The 19642-nt window shown below is 51.7% G+C and overlaps 1 long non-coding RNA gene across 1 annotated transcript in view; it reads left to right on the top strand.

Annotated features, from left to right (window-relative positions):
* LOC140403276 (uncharacterized) overlaps positions 1–19642 on the top strand; it is an 85321-nt gene that overhangs the window by 43202 nt on the left and 22477 nt on the right. Inside the window, exon 2 of the long non-coding RNA XR_011938272.1 lies at positions 14178–14241. This is a non-coding gene — a long non-coding RNA (uncharacterized lncRNA). The remainder of the gene's footprint in view (positions 1–14177; positions 14242–19642) is intronic.

Raw genomic sequence — 19642 nt, 5'->3', positions numbered from 1 at the left:
GAATTTGTAGAGGGGGTGGGGGGAGAGCGTCGCTAGCTAGGCCATCCCTATCTGCCCTTCTAGAGGCTGCCTACTGCCCCTTGTGTCATCCCATAATTCTGAGCAATACTGCCCGGGCTCAGCCTGTGGGATTTGAGCTGGATCCTGTCCGTTGCCTGCGCAAGCCGCCCTCTCTTCTGATCGTGGTTCTGGGTGGCACCGGGCGTTGGGTGTGTGCCCCTTTCCCTTTTTCGCAGGGAATGGGATCTGATCAGAGGCAAGGCCTTCTTAACATCTCAACTCGGGCAGGAAGAGTTGGTAGTCGGGTGAGGTGGGTGGCCCTTGAGAGCACACCGACCTGAAGGTTTGCGAACCACACCTTTCTGAAGGTCAGGGAGAAGGGTCCAAAACAATAAATGGTTGCCGGGGGGGGGGGGGGGGGGGGGGGCAACATTTCCCTTGCAAGAGCAGAGCTGCACATCTCCCCTCGAGATGGGCAATCCACCATGAAAATAACTTGTTGTGGTCTGTATACAAAAATGGCCGTGTTTGACCTGCAAATGCAAGTGGGGCTGAAGGAGTTAATATGTGGGATTGATTGCACATTACTGAGCCGCTCGCGAGTCACACGGTGTCTCGTTACCACGCTCCGATCCCATACAACTGCAGCGCACATGACCAGACTGAGGAATGAAATTAAAATTACAAACTTCCTTTCCCTTTTTAACCAAATTAGTAAAACTCAAGAACCTCGATTGTTTGGCGAGCTGTGTCATTCCATAATTCTGAGCAATACTGCCCGGGCTCGGCCTAATAAGCAGTGGTATTTGAGCTGGATCCTGTCCGTTGCCTGCGCAAGCCGCCCTCTCTTCTGATCGTGGTTCTGGGTGGCACCGGGCGTTGGGTGTGTGCCATGAGGCCCTGGCATGCCCACCTCTCCAGAAACGTGTGGTCGCCGCGTGGAGCGGTGGCACTAGGATTGGTAACCTGCATTTACATAGCACCTTTCCCCTGATTTTAGGAAGAGAAGAAGTCCAATATAGAACCTGGGGTGAAGGGGGTCAAAGGGTATGGAGGGGGGTGTGGGCGAAATATGGCTATTGAGTCGGATGATCGGCCATGATAATGAATGGCGGAGGGGGCTCGAAGGACCAAATAGCCTCCTCCTGCTCCTATTTTTTTTGTGCTTTACAACCAATGAAGTACTTTTGGAAGTGTGGTCACTGTTGTAATTTAGGAAACTGGTCACAGAAAGATCCCACAGCGGATTGCGATAATGAGTGGATAATGTGATTTTTTTTTTTGATTTTTCTTTGGGGGGGGGGGGTAAGGAGTAAGCATTGACCATGACGCCAGGGAGATAAGACCATAAGATATAGGAGCGGAAGTAAGGCCATTCGGCCCATCGAGTCCACTCCACCATTCAATCATGGCTGATTTCAACTCCATTTACCCGCTCTCTCTCCATAGCCCTTAGTTCCTCGAGAAATCAAGAATTTATCAACTTCTATCTTAAAGACACTCAACGTCCTGGCCTCCACCGCCCTCTGTGGCAATGAATTCCACGGACCCACCACTCTCTGGCTGAAGAAATTTCTCCTCATCTCTGTTCTAAAGTGACTCCCTTTTATTCTAAGGCTGTGGCCCCGGGTCCTAGTCTCCCCTGCTAATGGAAACAACTTCCCTACATCCACCCTATCTAAGCCATTCATTATCTTGTAAGTTTCTATTAGATCTCCCCTCAACCTCCTAAACTCCAATGAATATAATCCCAGGATCCTCAGACGTTCATCGTATGTTAGGCCTACCATTCCTGGGATCATCCGTGTGAATCTCCGCCTACGAGATCACCCCCTACTCTCCTTTGCAATAGTGCCGTGGGATCTTTTTTTCTATCTCCTTGCGTCTGCTGGAGTGAATCGTCTGGGCAATTTCCACCCGGTTCTATTTCAATGGACAGGATCAGGCGAGTTCGATCATTGGTGGGGCAGTTTGTTCCAACAGTAATGGCAAGGTGCCCACCAACAACCTTTCTCTGATTGGCCAAGGTGCGTCTGCACCTTCCACGTATGTAAGCCTCCCACCCCCGTGAAGTCAACGCCAAAAAAAAGATAGCCCCTCATTTCCTCTTTATCTTTCTTTCCGACTGCCCCTAGCTTGCCCTCTACCCAAGAACTGGGGGCAGGAGTTGGCGAGCCGCCGCCAATCAAATTTGCGGACATTTCTGGCTGCAATTACCCTCCGTTTGAGCTCCGAATGTGTCCCATTTTCTCAGTGGTTTCAATAGGACAGAGTGGATTGGTTCAAATGGGCTCTGGGTCGCGTTTCGTTGGTCGGGCCCATGCACTTAGCCCGGCCTCGCGCCCATTTCCCATTGAGCCGCCGTCATTGAATCAACAAACCAATCAAACCACCAAAATTGGGGGCAGCACGGTGGCGCAAGTGGTTAGCCCTGCTGCCTCACGGCGCTGAGGTCCCAGGTTCGATCCCGGCTCTGGGTCACTGTCCGTGTGGAGTTTGCACATTCTCCCCGTGTCTGCGTGGGTTTCACCCCCACGACCCAAAGATGTGCAGGGTCGGTTAATTGGCCACGCTAAATTGCCCCTTACTTGGAAAAAATGAATTGGATACTCTAAATTTATAAAAAAGAAAAGGAAAAAAAACCCCACCAAAATTGGACCGCAAGTCTCATTTTAAACCGTTTCATTTTAAACCAAACATTTGAACATTCTTGAAGAGAAAATCGTTTTGGACTGCTTGCACTAAGTGGCAGGTCAAACGGGCAGCGAGTGGCGGGGTTAGAATGGAGAGCGAGCCGAAGGGTGGAGACCCTTTTCAATTGTTCCCTGGATTTGGAAACAGTGGCTTGTTCCACTTATTGCTCCCACTTGTCACCCTACCCCTCCCACTAATCCTTTGAGGGAGATATCGTGCCTTGAAAACATTGAGAGCCACAGATGATGCCGCCAGCTATTTGACTGCGTTGTGAGCACAGGGATAAGCGGACACAGGTTCAAAAATAACGAGGCTCAAAGGAGATTGGAGATCAGAGGAATTGGATTCCTCCCACAGAGCAGGGGCCTCTGCGCCAAACCAGCTGCAGCCACATCAGTTAGTACTGGCTCGATAAAGGCTCCATGGCTAATAAAGACCTCCCAGATGCCTCTATTTTATTACCATGTTTCCACTGCCCCCAAAGATGATCTTCAACTCTTTTGATTTCATCTCAAAAGAATATTATCCTGGAATCAGAAAGGCCAAACATTCGATCCCTCCAGAACATTTTCTCCCCCTCGAGCTTGTCCTTCTGGAACATTCCTTCTCTCTCTTTCTTTCTCTCTCTCTCTCTTCCCCCCCCCCCCCCACCCCCCCCTATTCTGAGCCCTTCACTCTAGAACATTCCGAGTGCCATCGAAGCACATCCCGTCAGAACATTCTCGCTCTATCCCGAAGCCTGTCCCTTTAGAACATTCTCTCACACACAACCCCCTACCATCTTGTTTCTGTAGAACATTCTCTCTCTCTCTCTCTCTGTATATCGTCCATTAAGCCCTTTGTTCTAGAACATTCTCTTTCCCATGGAAGCACCTCTCCCTCTCTCTCTGTATCTTCCATTAAGCCGTTCACTCTAAAAACATTTATTTTCCATGGAAGCACATCCCTCTCCCTTTCCCTTCCACTTTCTCACCCTCCATCTCCCATTGAAGGCTCTCTCTCTGACTCTGTCTCTCTTTCTCTCTCTCTCACATTGAAGGCCGTCCCTCTGGAACTCTCTCTCTCTCTCTCTCCCTCCATCTCCCATTGAAAGCCGTCCCTATTACAATATTTTTGCACAATGAAATGTTCGAAACATAAAATCAAGGCAATATCTGTTATAGAATTCACAGTGCCGAAGGAGGCCATTCGGCCCATCAAGTCTGCACAGGCCCTTGGAAAGAGCACCCTACCCAGTAACCCCACTTAACCTTTTTGGACATGAAGGGGCAATTTAGCATGGCCACTCCACCTAACCTGCACATCTTTGGACTGTGGGGGGAAACCGGAGCACCCGGAGGAAACCCATGCAGACACTGGGGGGAACGTGCAGACTCCACACAGACAGTGACCCAAGCCGGAAATCGAACCTGGGATCCTGGAGCTGTGAAGCAACTGTGTTGTAAATTTAAATTTTCATTAGTTCTACATCTATACTTTTCAGTAAATGAATCTGGAATTGAAAGCTTGTCCCTGTGATGGTGGCCATGTAATTATCATCGATTGTTGTAAAAATCCATCTGGTTCACTAATGACCTTTAGGGAAGGAAATCTGCTGTCCTTACCCGGTCTGGCCTACATGTGACTCCAGACCCACAGCGATGTGGTTGACTATTCACTGCCCCCTCTGAAATGGCCCAACAAGCCACTCGACTCAAGGGCAATTAGGGAGGGGCAGCCCAGCCTCACGCCCTCATCCCCACGGTAGAATATGGAAAGTTAATACTTTATAGCATCAAACAAGAGGCAGATTTGGACTTGCCTCTCTCCATGTGGTGCTGTTACGGAGCACAGTCACGCACCATATTGCCATAGCAAGATTAGATGTTGTAGAGACGTTGAAGGTCAATCAAAAGATCCCAAAGGGGGGAAAATTGGAAGCATTTTAATTGGAAGTTACCTGCCACCTCAAAAAGGGTTAGAGATTAAACGAGAACCACCTGTGCACAGGGTACCTGTTAAATCCTCCTCCGTTTTATTGGCCACAAATTTATTTTCCTGGATCAGGAATTTAGGACGATCTACGGATCAGGAGTGAGGGGTATAATTTTGCAGCTCCACTAAGCATTCCGGTTATAACATGGATGATTCCTCTAACCCTATGGAAAATTCGTAGCTGCGATTCCCGTCGTCGTGTCAACCTAGAAAATGGTTGGCAATGCGCACTCCCTTTTGAAGGGAAACTCTGACAGCGAGAAGCTTAAAGGAGGCGTCCTTGTGGTAAAAACATTTTGCCAAACTTTTATATTTTCTCCTTTTTTGAACAGCCAATGTACCTTTTCTGAGGTCAATGACCCCCCCCCCCAATCTTCTCATCATACTGATTAATCACATCTCCTGGGGATATATATATATCTCTTTAACCCATTTATACCACCTGTCTCTGTTGCGACGCAAATTATTTCTCAACTGCACTTTGAATATGACCTAACAAATCAATCGCAGCTCGCACCCTTGAGCTGAACCCCTTTGGCAAAGTCAGCAAACATTTCGGCGAAATCCATTTTCTCCTTTCATAATCTTGTGACCCGGCGGTGGCGGTGGAATTCTCTCTTCGCCCGGGGAGTCTGCAGGCTGAAATTCCGGCCCTTCCATCCGGTTGGGATTTTCCGTTGCCGCTGTTGGAGTCCCGCTCCCCCCCCCCCCCCCCCCCCCACCCACCCCCTCCCCGATGGCATGTCCCCCCTCCCCCCCCCCCCCCCCCCCCCCCCCCCCCCCAGCAGTGGAGGGTGCGAACCACGCCAAACGGCGCAGACATCGTCGGACGGGAAAATCCGAGCCGACAGCCAATGGCGAACCGCGTCTGCTGCTGGAAACATGTGGGGGAGGAGGGGAACACAAAATCTCACCCCGGATGTTATGGTGGCCATAAAGGACGCAGGATTGTCAATACATCTTCCCGTGGGCTCCGTGGAATATGAATTCCCCTTTGGGTAGAGATGGCTCAATCTCCCAACCTTCTTTCCATCACTTGGCTGACCAGGATTCGCTCCCGCTCGTACCCCCTTCCCTCTCTCGTGTCTAAGCACATACGTATCCCAATGGATCTTCCTTTCCCTAGCCCATCCAGAGCCACTGAAAGATTTTAACAAGAAAGACTCGCATTTATGTATCGCCTTCCATCATCACAGGGCATCCCCAAAGAACTTTTTTGAAGTGTCGTCATGGTTGCACCATTCGCAGTGCGGCAACCTATTTGCGCACAGCAAGACCCCACAAAAAGCATGGTTGATCTGATCATCCGTTCTTGGGATGCCAACACTCTCCAGGACACCTGAGAGAGAATTCCCGTCCTTGTGCAGTAGAGTGGTAAGGGAGCACTTGACGTCCTCTCCCAAGAGGATTCACACGTCGTTGTCCAACAGCGCAGCAACTCCCCCTCAGTCATGCACTAGAGTGTCAGCCTGGATCTGGGTGCTAAAGCCCCCTTGCTCACCTTTGCCTGGACCGAAGACCCCGTCAGTGGGAAGGACCGGAACAGTTCAGCCCGAGAGCGGGACCTGGACCCCGAACGTTGCACGCCCAGGGCAAGAGTGATGAGCCACGATCTGGCGCTTCACAAACCTATCACGTGCAAATTGTCCAGCCTCTGAAGAATATCTGAAGTTGTTGGATCCCTGCCATGTTCAGGCCCACCTTCGAGTGACATTCAACACCCCCGGGAGAATGAATGTAGGCAAGTTGGGACAAAAGTTGTATGGAAGGGGCCTTAATGCTGGGTTTCCTACCAGCCCTTCCAAACATAGGTTAACCACATAATGATGACTTCCCTGCCCACTTTCTGCTGCTTGTGGCACATCAGTGGCTGGCGCATAATTAAATTAAACATTGAATCTCCTCCACTTCCGATGGTTGGGGTAAGCATTGCGAAAATGGTGAGGGCACCTCAAAAGGTTGGGTTTATTTCAACGGCCTATTTTTCATTTGAAGAAAAGTGCAGATGTTAAGTGGATGCGGTCAAATTTCATCGAATGAATCAGCTGTGCGGCCATGTGGCGCCCGCGATTCACAGTTTTATCCATCCTGACTTCTTTCGACATGAGGCGACTGCTGCTTTAATGTCTGGAAGGTGGCCGATCTCAAAGGAGCTTCTCCCCCCCACCCTCCACCTTTTTCTCTCCAGTTGACCGCTCCTCGCCAGATGGGTCAGGTTTCATGTTACCCAATGAGCCGCCGGTGGGTCAACAGACTCTCCGGGATGGGGGGGGAGGAGAAGGAGGAGCGTGTCATGGTCATGCCCGATTTACCGACCCCAAACACTTATTATTTCCAGCAGGTTGTCACGGAGACCATTGACTTTCCTGTTGAGCATATCCCTACCCCAACCCAAGACCAACTGGAACCCCCCCCCCCAAATTTTGCCCTGACTGACCCCCAGTTCTTTTGGGAAGTTAATAGGAATAAAATCTGCGAATGGTACTTGCCCGCCCCCCTCCCTCAGTGGCAGAAGGGTGAGTGACAGGCCTGGACTAAGCGGTGAACTGAACCGGGGGCTAGATGAAGGCAAACGTGGCGCAGTGGTTAGCACTGCTGCCTCACAGCGCCTAGGACCCGAGTTCGATTCCAGCCTTGGGTGACTGTCTTGAGTCTGCACGTTCTCCCCCGTGTCTGCGTGGGTTTCCTCCGGGTGCTCCGGTTTTTTTTCTCCCTCCCACAGTCCAAAGGTGTGCAGGTTAGGTGGGGCTACGGGATAGGAGGGCAGGAGTGGGCAGAGGTAGGGTGCTCTCTCGGAGGGCCGAATGGCCTCCTTCTTCACTGTCGGGATTCTATGGATTGCCGTGAGGTGCTGCGATCTGGAAGGTGCTGCCTGAAAGGGCGGAGGGAGCAGATCCAATGGTGACTTTCAAAATGGGGAACTGGATAATTAATGGAAGCTGATGGGCCGAAGGCTTTTCTGTGCCCTGGACCTGTCTGTGACTTTATGAGACACATTTGCATTGATGCGGAGAAAGAGCAGGGGAGAGGGACTAATTAGATTGCCCCACCAAAAAATAAGAACGGGCCTGGTGGGCAAAATGGCCTCCTGAACCATGACCAGCATAGAAATCGATTCATCTGGTTGTTAACGCTGCTTGTGGGAGCTTGCTGTGCGCCAGTTAGCTGCCGGCATCTCTACATGACAATGGCGTCGGAATTCTGAGAAGAATTATGTTGCCTGTGAAGGACTTTAAGATGTCTGAGGTTGTAAAAGTCATTCGAGAAACGCAAGTCTTTGTTCTGGTTTGAGTGAAATTTAGCAGTAAAACCACCTGCGATGCCTGTATTCATTAGCCCATCAGGGATCCTAATACTTCTGGAGCTATCTATTACATCTGCCCCTCAAAGAAGGCCTTGGAGTCTCTGGCTGTAGGGTGGCTGTCCTATATTCCTGCCTGCCAAAGCTTCCCACGATTCCATGTGTCCCAGGGGGCTGCTGACCCTACTTTGCGATGGGCAAGTGTGACTGGAGGGCAGACTATATGTTGTGTGTGGAGATATTTCTGGCCAATGTGTATTGTGGTTGTCTACACCACATAAACCATAACTGTAGGCCTCCATGTAGCTGCTGTGGTAACTAGGAAATAAATCCCCCAACATGCACCTCTTTTTGAGAGTCCTCTACTTCAAGACCTATTGTTATTGAATGTTGTTAACGGCAAACCTTCATAAAATAACGTTCCAAATAGACGTCCGGTGCCGGGGAGTTACAAAATCTAATATAAGAGCGGGAGCATGCCATTCGGCGCCTCGGGTTTGCTCCACCATTCAATGAGATCATGGCTGATCTTCAATCTCGATTTCCACCATTTTGCCCCCCCCCTCCACCCCTTCATTCCCCCAAAACTTATCGATCTCAATCTTGAATAAACTCACTCACTGAGCATTCTCAGCGCTCTTGAGGTGTGGGATTCCCAGAGACTCCTAACCCTGTCATGGAATCGCTACAGTGCAGAAGGAGGCCATTGGGCCCATCGAGTCACCACCGACCCTCCGAAGGCTCCCGCTCTATTCCAGTAATCCTACCTTGCATGGCCAATCCACCTAACCTGCACATCTTTGGACTGTGGGAGGAAACTGGAGCACCCGGTGGAAACCCACGCACACACGGGGGAGGAGGTGCAAACTCCACACAGTCAGCCGAGGTGGGAATCGAACCCGGGTCCCTGCTGCTGTGAGGCGGCAGTGCTGGCTACCTTGCCGCCCCCTCATTCCCCATCTTGAGGTCTTAATCATCGCCGCAACTGTCAGTCGCTTCCAAACCTGTTTTTGGTGTCGGGTCCCGGCGTGGCCCACACGTTATCAGCGCTCCGAGAACTACACCATGAGCTCCATACTGTAGGGAAATGAATGGACTTAGTCCAGGTTTTCTTTAAACTAGAGAAGGAAAGACTTGCTCTTGTATAGCCTTTTCCATGACCACCGAAGCTCCAAAGTGCTTTTCAGCCAATGAAATATCTTTGTAAGTCGCTGTCAGAATGTCGAAAATGCAGCAACCAACTTGCGCGCAGTAAGATCTCACGACCAGTGATAAGCTAACGGTCAGGTAAACCTGCTCTTTCGTGGTGTTGATTGAACATTATTGACCAGGAGGCTAGGAAGAACCTCCCTGTTCTGCTTTGTGACAGTAACCTGGGATCTTTCACATCCCCCCCCCCCCCCCCCCCCCCACCCCCCACCACCCCTGCTCCAAAAGTGCGTTTGAAGACAAAGAAAACCGTACGCCGCTGATTATGCTTCAGAGGTTTGAAACTAACCCCGATTGTCTCGAGCAGTAGTGATCTGGCAATGCTGGTTAAAGTCTTCAGCGGAACTAGTAACGAAATATCAGCTCCGAATGATCCTAATTGGCGTTTCATTGTTCGCTTCGAGTCTTTCCCCCGGTAACAATTCTGAAATAAAACTTTCCAAATGCAGCCCTGTTGGTCACAAAGTCTTCCGTCGGCGCTAAGAGCCTTGCATCCCCTCGGATCTTGTGTCCATGTATCGTGGGCAGCACGGTAGCATAGTGGTTAGCACAGTTGCTTCACAGCTCCAGGGTCCCAGGTTCGATTCCCGGCCTGGGTCACTGTCTGTGCGGAGTCTGCACGTTCTCCCCGTGTCTGCGTGGGTTTCCTCCGGGTGCTCCGGTTTCCTCCCACAGTCCAAAGATGTGCGGGTTAGGTGGATTGGCCATGATAAATTGCCCTTAGTGTCTGAAAAATGTTAAGTGGGGGTTACTGGGTTACGGGGATAGGGTAGATACATGGGCTTCAATAGGGTGCTCTTTGTAAGGGCCGGTGCAGACTCGATGGGCCGAATGACCTCCTTCTGCACTGTAAATTCTATGATTCTATGATCTTTTGGTGGAAGTGGTACAGAGACAGAGCTGAGGGATCTCAGACCCAACTCTTCAAGAGGTGGCATTGGGTAAAATGGAGTCATTCAGAGAGTATTTCAGTGTGGCCTAAGAGGATCCAAAGGCTGTAACCCAGTCAAAGGGAGCGGATCGTATCTCCCAATCACGAGAACAAAGCTCAAGAGGGCTTAAACTGGCGGCACCCGAGCTCTCAAGGTTTGGGCGGGGGAATAGCAAGATCCCACCAGCAGCAGCGAAATAAACAATCGGAAAATCCACCTCAGCAGTTGACGCCGGGGTGGGGGGTAAAGGCTAACCAGCGCAGTTGTCCCCTGGGTACCGCCGTGGGTTCTTTTACCTGTCCTCGAGGGTGAGATCTTGATTCGACGGCAGGTAAGGGAGGCAGCCATGTCTCCCAACAGTGCGGCACCCCCTCGGCAGGAGCCTGGACTAACAATAATCTTTATCGTCACAAGTAGGCTTACATTAACACTGCAATGAACTAACTGCGAGAATCCCCGAGTCGCCACACTCTGGCGCTTGTTCGGGTACACAGAGGGAGAATTCAGAATGTCCAATTCACCTAACAAGTACGTCTTTCGGGGCTTGTGGGAGGGAACCGGAGCACCCGGAGGAAACCCACGCAGACACGGGGAGAACGTGCAGACTCCGCCCAGACAGTGACCCAAGCCGGGAATCGAACCTGGGACCCTGGAGCTGTGAAGCAACTGTGCTAACCATTGTGCTACCTTGCTGCCCAATGCGATTAAGTCTGTTGAGTGTGGGTTTGATCCATTGCCCAGCTCCCGCGCGGAGGCCAGAGTACAAGGTTGACCTTTCGGATGAGCCTTTGGGAGAATTTAAGAGGAAAACGCCCATTGGAGCTGACTGAGGGATGGGGTGGGGGGAGGGGGAGAGAAAGAGGGGAGGAGTAGGGTGTAGGTATGGAGGGATGGTGCCCTGGTGTTAAATAGAACATTTCAATACATAAAATACAGAAGTTGTCTTATACAGTAAGGTAGTTTTCTGCCAGCGAATACGTTAATTGTGGAGACAATCGTTTTCTTTAATCGCAGTCCTCTGCATGTTGATCACAAGATATCATATGACAGGATTTTCATGATCTATAGTTGTACACTGCTGTTTTCATTGTGGAACTATAATATACACTGTCCCTCAAATCGGAGATAAGTCAATATCCAGGAGTGAACGTAAAAAGACCTTCGTACAAAGGAGTCCAACACGCCACGGGGATAGGGTGGGGAAGTGGGCCTAGATAGGGTGCTCTTTCAGAGGGCTGGTGCAGACTCGATGGGCCGAATGGCCTCCTTCTGCACTGTTGGGATTCTATGGGAATAGATTGCGAGGTTACTGGGGAATGCAAATCGCCGGGTTTTCACAGAGAGCTGGCACAGGCCTCATAGCATCCTTCTGTGTTAGAACCGTTTTATAATCCTATGACATAATCACTGGAAGAGATCATTTTACTTCTTCCAACTACAACTCATTATTTTTCCCCCTTCCTTTTGCGGTGTTGCAGCAAACCCTCTCCACTTTCCCATGACCACAGAACAAGAATGCTTCACTACCCCGCACTTCACAAGCCCAAGCCGTTTTCTCCTGCAAAACCTTGATATGGCCAAAGCAGCCCATCTTAACGTCCCTCCAGGCAGCAGGGTGGTGCAGTGGTTAGCACTGCTGCCTCACGGCGCCGTGGTCCCGGGTTCGATCCCCGCCCTGGGTCGCTGTCCGTGTGGCGTTTGCACATTCTCTCCGTGTCTGTGTGGGTTTCACCCCCACAATCCAAAGATGTGCAGGGTAGGGGGATTGGCCACGCTAAATTGCCCTTTAATTGGAAAAAGGTAATTGGGTACTCTAAATTAAAAAAAATCTTAATGCCCTTCCACTCCTACGCTCTTGTGATGTTCTACATCTTGGCTGCTCGTCTAGGTGTGTCTCCTCATAGAGTGTCAATCCTACCATTCTGGGGGTGGTGGTAGCATAGTGGTATTGTCACTGGGCTAGCAATCCAGTAACCCAGGTTACTGCTCTCAAGACCCAGGTTTCGAATCGCACCATGGGCATATGGTGCAATTTGAATTCAAATAAAAATCTGGAATTAAAAGCCTAATGATGACCATGAAATCATTGCCGAATGTCGTTAAAAAACCCATCTGGTTCCCCAATGTCTGTTTTCGGGAAGAAAGGTCTGCCGTCCTTGCCCTGTCTGGTCTACAGTGGTCAGCACTGCTGCCTCACTGCGCCAGGGACCTGGTTCAATTCCGGCCTTGGGTGACTGTCTGTGTGCGGCGTTTGCACGTTCTCCCCGTGTCTGCGTGGCTTTCCTCCGGGTGCACCGGTTTCCTCCCACGGTCCAAAGATGTGCGGTGAGCTGGATTGGTTGAGCTAAAATCAACCCTTAAATGTCCAAAGGTGTGCAGGTGAGGCGGGGTTACAGGGATCGGGCCTAGCTCTTTCAGAGGGTCGGTGCAGACTCAATGGGCCGGTGGCCTTCTGCACTGTAGGAATTCTATGTCTATATGTGACTCCAGACCCACAGTAATGTGTTTGACTCTTTCACTGCCCTGTGAAATGGCCCAGCAAGTCCCTCAGTTCAAGGGCAATTAGGAATGGACAACAAATGCTGGCCTACCCAGTGACGGCACATCCTGTAAATAATTTTTTTTAAATATGGAGTTGAAGAGAATGACTGTTTGCGTTTGGAGGGCAGTGTTGACACATGTGAATACCTGGGTGTTCTTTAGAGGAGTAAGATTCTTGGAGGCCCTAATAAAGTCAAGACTCAGAGTCAAACAAGGAGGATTGTATCCAACCATGTGAAATAAACTTATTCTGGGTGTGTGTAGGGTGCCCAAACCCACATACCAACCCCATGACCTAGACAATGCCCTGCTAGAAAGTGCATCTTCCATTATTTGTCTCTTTGTATTGTGTCAGGCGGTGGCTCTGTTGGGTCGCACTCCTTCTTCCGGTGGCCAGGTTCAGTTCCACCCCAGGGACCCAAGACCAGGGTTTTCCGCAGAAATTCCAGCCCGAAGGCTACGGAGCTTTGGATGCCCGTCAAGTCTGCCGTCCTGCTGCTGTGGGCAGGGCCAGAAAACCTCCGATCAAGGCTGACACTCCATTGCAGTACCGGGGGAGCGCAGCGCTGGCGGGGGGGGGGGCGGCGGGGGCGTCTCTCGATGTGACAATAAGCCGAGGCCCCATCTGTCCCGGGTGGGTATAAAAGATCCACTGTTTTGAAGAGCGGGGGAGTTCTCCCTGATGCGATCGACGTTAGAGACCTAGATGCTGTTTGAGGGAGCTTGCTGTGCACAAATTGGCTTCCCCTACAGTGAGGCTGCACTCCCAAAAGTGTTTCATTGGCTGTAAAATGCTCTGGGGCGTCTTAAGGTGGTGAATGGCGCTCTATGAATGCAAGTTCTTTCTAACTTGATCACATGAGGAAGTTTGGAGAGGTTGGGTTTGTATCCAATAAAGATTTTGAAGAGTGTGAGGCGACTTGATTGAAACCTTTAAGATCCTGAGGGGGTGTTGACAGGGGGGGGGGGGGGGGGGGGGGGAGGATGTTTTCCTCTTGTGGGAGAACCTAGGATGAGGGGGGTCACTGTTTAAAAATAAGGGGTCGCCCATTTAAGATGGCGACGAGGAGAAATTTTTCTCTCAAGAGGTTTGCGAGTCTCTGGAACTCTCTTCCTCTCAAGGCAGTGGAAGCTGAATCTGTGAATATTTTTTAAGGCTGAGCTGGATCGGTTCTTGACAAACGAGGGGGGTGGGTCGGCAGGAATGTGGCGTTGAGGTTACAATCCGATCAGCCACGATCTTGGTGAATGGCGGAGCAGGGCTCGAGGGGCAGAGTGGCCTCTCCCTGCTCCTAGTTCGTATGCACTCTGAAATGTTACAGTGACACTGTGCTTAACAGTGTTAATGTTGCCGGAACAGTGCTACTGCAAAATGAAAGAGGTGGGGAAAATGGTGCTTAGGAAGACACTGTGGGGGGGGGGTGGATCTATCCGCCATAACAGAGGCCTGACCTGGATGTGTAATAAACAGAAGAGACAGGTCATGTGAGGGTGACTCACACTCAGTAACTTTTCTATCCACACAGATGGAAGCCCAGTACAAGGGGAGGACGAGAGCTCAGCATCGACCTTCAAGACCCTCCGACGCGGGTAAGAGGAACTTGTGATCATTCAATAGACCGAGCAGGCAGGGCTGTTAACCATTCCCCCCCCCCCCCCCCCCCCCCCCCGCAGTCCAATTGATTTCTGCAGATGTTTTTGCTCAATCCCGAGTAGTTGAAGTTTGCTCATTAAATCTGTTTTTTCCCCCCCCTTTAATTCTTTCATGGTTGGGCGTCGCTGGCGAGGCCCCAGCATTTATTGCCCATCCCTAATTGCCCCTTGAGAAGGTGGTGGTGAGCTGCCTTGAACCGCTGCAGTCCCCCGTGGTGTAGGTACACCCACATTGCTGTTAGGGAGGGAGTTGATTCGGTGACAGCGAAGGAGCGCTGATATGTTTACAAGTCGGGATGGCACACGGCTTGGAGGGGAACCTCCAGGCGGTGGGGTTCCCGGGTATCTGCTGCCCTTGTCCTTCGGGATGGTGGTGGTGGGTTTAGAAGTGCTGCCTAAGGAACTTTGGTGAATGGCTGCAGTGCATCTTGCAGATGGTACACACGGCTGCCATTGTGCCTCGGTGGTGGAGGGAGTGGATGTTGACGGTAAATGCTATGAGAGTTAAGGCAAGAGCACGGACCCCATCTTAGGTTGCCCTTTGGGGAAGCGATGATGGTGGTTGCTGAGGGACAATCCGAACAAATTATCATCATACAATCACAAAGCAAGGATAAACCATTGAGGTCACAGACTGTGTTTCTCTGCCCTCAGTCTGACCTGCTGTGAATCCCCAGCATTTTCCGTGTTATTTTCCCATTTCCAGCATTTTCTCTTTGTATAAACTCTAATATTTGCACACCATTAAAACAAATAGGAGCTCTTGTGCTCAATAAAGCAGCGCGTAGATCACTCACACACAAGGCTGCGATGTGAGGTACTATATATTGGGAAATGGAGTCCAGTCGAGTTATCGAATATGTTTAACGCTCTATTCTGCCCCCAGCAATTTATTGCCAGCCAAATCATGATTAGGCACCACACATAGTGGTTAGCACTGCTGCCTTACCGCGCCAGGGACCCGGGTTCGATCCCGGCCTCGGGTGACTGGCTGTGTGGAGTTTGCACGTTCTCCCCGTGTCTGCGTGGGTCACCTCCGGGTGCTCCGGTTTCCTCCCCAATCCCAAAAGATGTGGCAGGTTAGGTGGATCGGCCGTGCTAAATTGCCCCTTAGTGTGTGGGTTAGGTGGGGTTGCGGGGATAGGGTAGGGGAGTGGGCCTATAGGTACGCTGCTCTTTCGGAGGGTCGTGGCAGACTTGATGGGCCGAAACGGTCCCCTTCGGGACCCTGTCGGGATTCTGTGAGGCTAATGAACAGCTGCCGTTAGCATTGGGGGTAACAGGGATAGGAGGACGGTGGGGGAGGGGGAAGGCAGCTGAGTTAAGTGGAGTTATCCGCTGTGTGGATATGTGAGCACAGACATGGACATTGGGTGTGAAGAAAATTGAGTCCTGCCCTGGCTTATGCCACAGTTTAACATTGTGCTCGCCTCCAAATAAATATCCATTGGGCATATACCATGGAGATACGTTCCTTCGACGTCAGATGGGCAGGAGGGAATGAAATTCTGAGCACCACCACACCTCAGGTGAGGGATGAGGGGGAGAAGGTGGGGCCTTTGTGGATAACCTCAGCCGGTACGGGGATTGAACCCACCGCTTGTTGGCCTCGCTCCGCATCGCGAACCAGCTGTCCAGCCAACTGAGCTAAAACCGGCCTACTGAGCTAAACAGCAAGACGAAAAGGGGGGGGAATGTAAAGCTTCGGAGAAAGGGGAAAATCCAGGCGGAAAACAGAGGCATTTTGGGTGGAGGTTTGTGACCTGGAATATTGTGCATTCCTACCTTACAGTGTGAGTAGATTGACGAAGAGTAGGTCCGCAGTGAAGTCAAACATGTGGTGCCAGTAGAACGCACCTGTCCTATACTCTGTATACCCGCAGCACAGCATGGCGCAACCGAGCCGTGCTAGCCAAGGTGCCACCAAAGTGGCAACCAAGACTGGGGAGCTGGGAGTTGTCCGATAGGGCCCAGGCTTTACCAAACGCACCTCTGCTGAGGCTGGTAGATTGAGGTGTCAAGGCTTCACATGAAACTGTTCTCTTCCTCAAGACCAGATTGTTGCGCCCATTTGAAGACGCCCCAGAGGCAGGGGGCAAGATTCTCCGACCCCCCCCCCCCCCCCGCCGGTCAGAGAATCGCCGGGGGCTGGCGTGAATCCCGCCCCTGCCGGTTGCCGAATTCTCTGGCACCGGAGATTCGGCGGGGGCGGTGAATCGCGCCGCGCCGGTTGGCGGCCCCCCCCCCCGCGATTCTCCGGCCCGGATGGGCCGAAGTCCCCGCTGCTAGAATGTCTGTCCCGCCGGCGTGGATTAAACCACCTACCTTACCGGCGGGACAAGGCGGTGCGGGCGGGCCTCCGGGGTCCTGTGGGGGGGGGTGGGGGCGCGGGGCGATCTGGCCCCTGGGGGGGGGGTGCCCCCACAGTGGCCTGGCCCGCAATCGGGGCCCACCGATTTTCAGGGCGGGCCTGTGCCGTGGGGGCACTATTTTCCTTCCGCCTTCGCCACGGTCTCCACCATGGCGGAGGCGGAAGAGACTCCCTCCAACAGCGCATGCGCGGGGATGGCCGTGAGCGGGCCGCTGACGCTCCCGAGATGTCATTTCCACACCAGCTGGTGGGCCATTCCGCCAGCTGGCGGGCCGGAAATCAGTCTGGCGCGGGCCTAGCCCCTCAAGGTTAGGGCTCGGCCCCCCAAGATGCAGAGGATTCCGCACCTTTGGGACGGCGCGATGCCCGACTGATTTGCGCCGTTTCTGGCGCCGATACCGGAGAATTACGCCCAGGATCCATTTTGTACAAAGTCTAGTGAATCCTGGCACGTTTCGTTGTTCCGTTTCCCCTGTCGTCGCGGTGCTCGCTGACCCACGTTGGCCCCTGGCCCAGCGCCACATTCAAACGCTCATCCTTGTTTCCCAAGCCCCCCAGCCCCCCCATCTCTGTAACCTCCTCCAGCCCCACAATCCTCCATCTCGGTGGTTCTGGTCTCTCTGCGCGACCTCGACTTCCACCAATCGCTCCGCCATTGACGGCAGTGCCATCGGCTGCCGAGACGCCAAGCTCTAGAATGTCCTCCCTTCACCTTTCTGCCGCTCCTTACCCCTCTCCCGCTCTCTCTCTCTCTCGCCTTTTTAACATGCTCTTTACAGTCTAACCCTTTGACCACCATTTTGGTCACCTGTCATTGTGTACCCTTCCGTGGCTCGAAGTCAAATCCTGTTGGACAAACTGTCTTGGGATACTTTTATGTTAAACGCAAGTTCTTGCTGTTGTCAAGCGGGCTTCTGGGTTAAAAGCAGTTGTGAGTTAGTGCCTGTCTTCGGGTTAACATTGTGGTTTGGCTAGACACAACAGAAGTTGCTGTTTATCACTGTTGGCAGTGCTGCTTGATAGTTTTTCTGTGGGATTCAATATTAATGGAAAATATGTTGGTCAGGACAGCTGGCTGGTCCAGCCTCCCTGAGCTATTAAAGTAGGACCATTAATTTATTGTTTTTTCCCTGTAGCAGACAAATGCGCTCTTTCCTTTTCCATTGACAACTTTTGGGCATATACCACGTTCCTTCGGCATCAGATGGCAGGAGGGTATGCCCCGACCCTCCGAAAGAGCAACTTTTTACCACATGTTGTACTTGTTTTTTTTTAAATTAATTTTTTCCAATTAAGGGGCAATTTAGCGTGGCCAATCCACCTACCCTGCACATCTTTTGGTTGTGGGGGTGAAACCCACGCAAACACGGGGAGAATGCGCAAACTCCACACGGAGAGTGACCCAGAGCCGGGATCGAACCTGGGACCTCGGCGCCGTGAGGCAGCAGGGCTAACCCACTGCGCCACCGTGCTGCCCACTCACCGCGCTGGCCCATACCACACGTTGTACTGACAGCTTTCCCCGAGCTAGCAAATGCAGAGTGAGGCCATTCCTCCCATCTCTCCCAAGGCAGTACACACCCCTGCCACCACTTCTGATAGTTGTAGCCCAGGCTACAGGGTGAACCACTCGGGGAATTGGTCTTTTATAGTGATATGCCATCAATAAACACACGACGAGTGACGAACGTAACTGAGGCTTTAATACACTAAACAGCTAGCCTCCTGCCTCTGGACCCGAACTGGGTCGGAGGCGGAGACTTGCCACCTTTATACATAAGCCCGAGGGGAGGAGCCACAGGCGGAGCCAGCCTGGACAAGCCCAGGCATGTACAACACAACACAATGCCATACAATGCAATACAGTGGTTTTACCACATATAGGATTGGAGCAGGGCGGCGGAGGGAGGGAGAGGGTGGAGGTTGGGGGGGTGGCGAGGAGGAGATTCAATGGGTCACGTAGTGCTTTGGTAAGACCATTATCCCTTCTGAATGTTCTGGCTGGACGTCGGGCAGTCTGCAGTGCGTTGCGTAGGAGATAGCTGACAGGTCAGAGTTTGTTGTATAATACAAATGGTGGACAAGAATTGTGCTCGGTTTAACCAGCAGTATTAATCCAGCAATATTATTTAAAAGCAATCAACATGCAAACAAGGAGAAAGAGTGGGCCATTCGGCCCCTCAAGCCCTGTCCCGCCATTCAATAAGGTCACGGCTGATCTGATAAAAACCTCTGCATCCCCGCCTACCCCCCTAATAAAATGAAAACAAAATGAAAATCACTTATTGTCACAAGTAGGCCTTCAAATGAAGTTACTGTGAAAAGCCCCTAGTCGCCACATTCCGGCGCCTGTTCGGGGAGGCCGGTACGGGAATTCAACCCGCGCTGCTGGCCTGCCTTGGTCTGCTTTAAAAGACAGCTATTTAGCCCTGTGCTAAACCAGCCCCTAACCTATCGCCCCCATGCTTCTCCAGAATCGCTCCATCTCTGCCTTAAATCAATATTCAAAGACTCTGCCACATCTTTTTCAAGAAGAGAATTCCAAAGATCCGTGACCCTTTGAGAGAAAATGTTTCCCCTCACCTCCATCTTATATATGGTCGACCTCTTATTTTTAAACGGTGACCCCCCCCCCCCCCCCCCCAGTTCTAGATTCCCCCACAAGAGGAAACATCCTCTCCAACGTCCCACCCTGCTGCGACCCTTCCGGATGTTTCAACCAAGTAGCCTCTTACTCTTCCAGAACTCCCGCTGGACCAACCCAGCCTTTCTTCCTGAGCCTTTCGTCCAGGAATCGGCCTGAAGGAAAAAAAAAAGACCAATTGCGCAAGAGCCCCAGCACCCTCCCTTGCTTTTCCCTGATGAGGTAAACCACCGCTAGTGGTCTATTGTATGTATTACGGCACTGCCCGTATATTAGAGGTACGATGGTAAATCCCTGCCTGCTGGCTCCGCCCAGTAGGCGGG

The sequence above is a fragment of the Scyliorhinus torazame genome, chromosome 27, assembly GCF_047496885.1.
Source record: "Scyliorhinus torazame isolate Kashiwa2021f chromosome 27, sScyTor2.1, whole genome shotgun sequence".
NCBI lineage: Eukaryota > Metazoa > Chordata > Chondrichthyes > Carcharhiniformes > Scyliorhinidae > Scyliorhinus > Scyliorhinus torazame.
The sequence above is the reverse complement of the archived record's forward strand: the minus strand, read 5'-3'. Positions and strand labels throughout refer to the sequence as shown.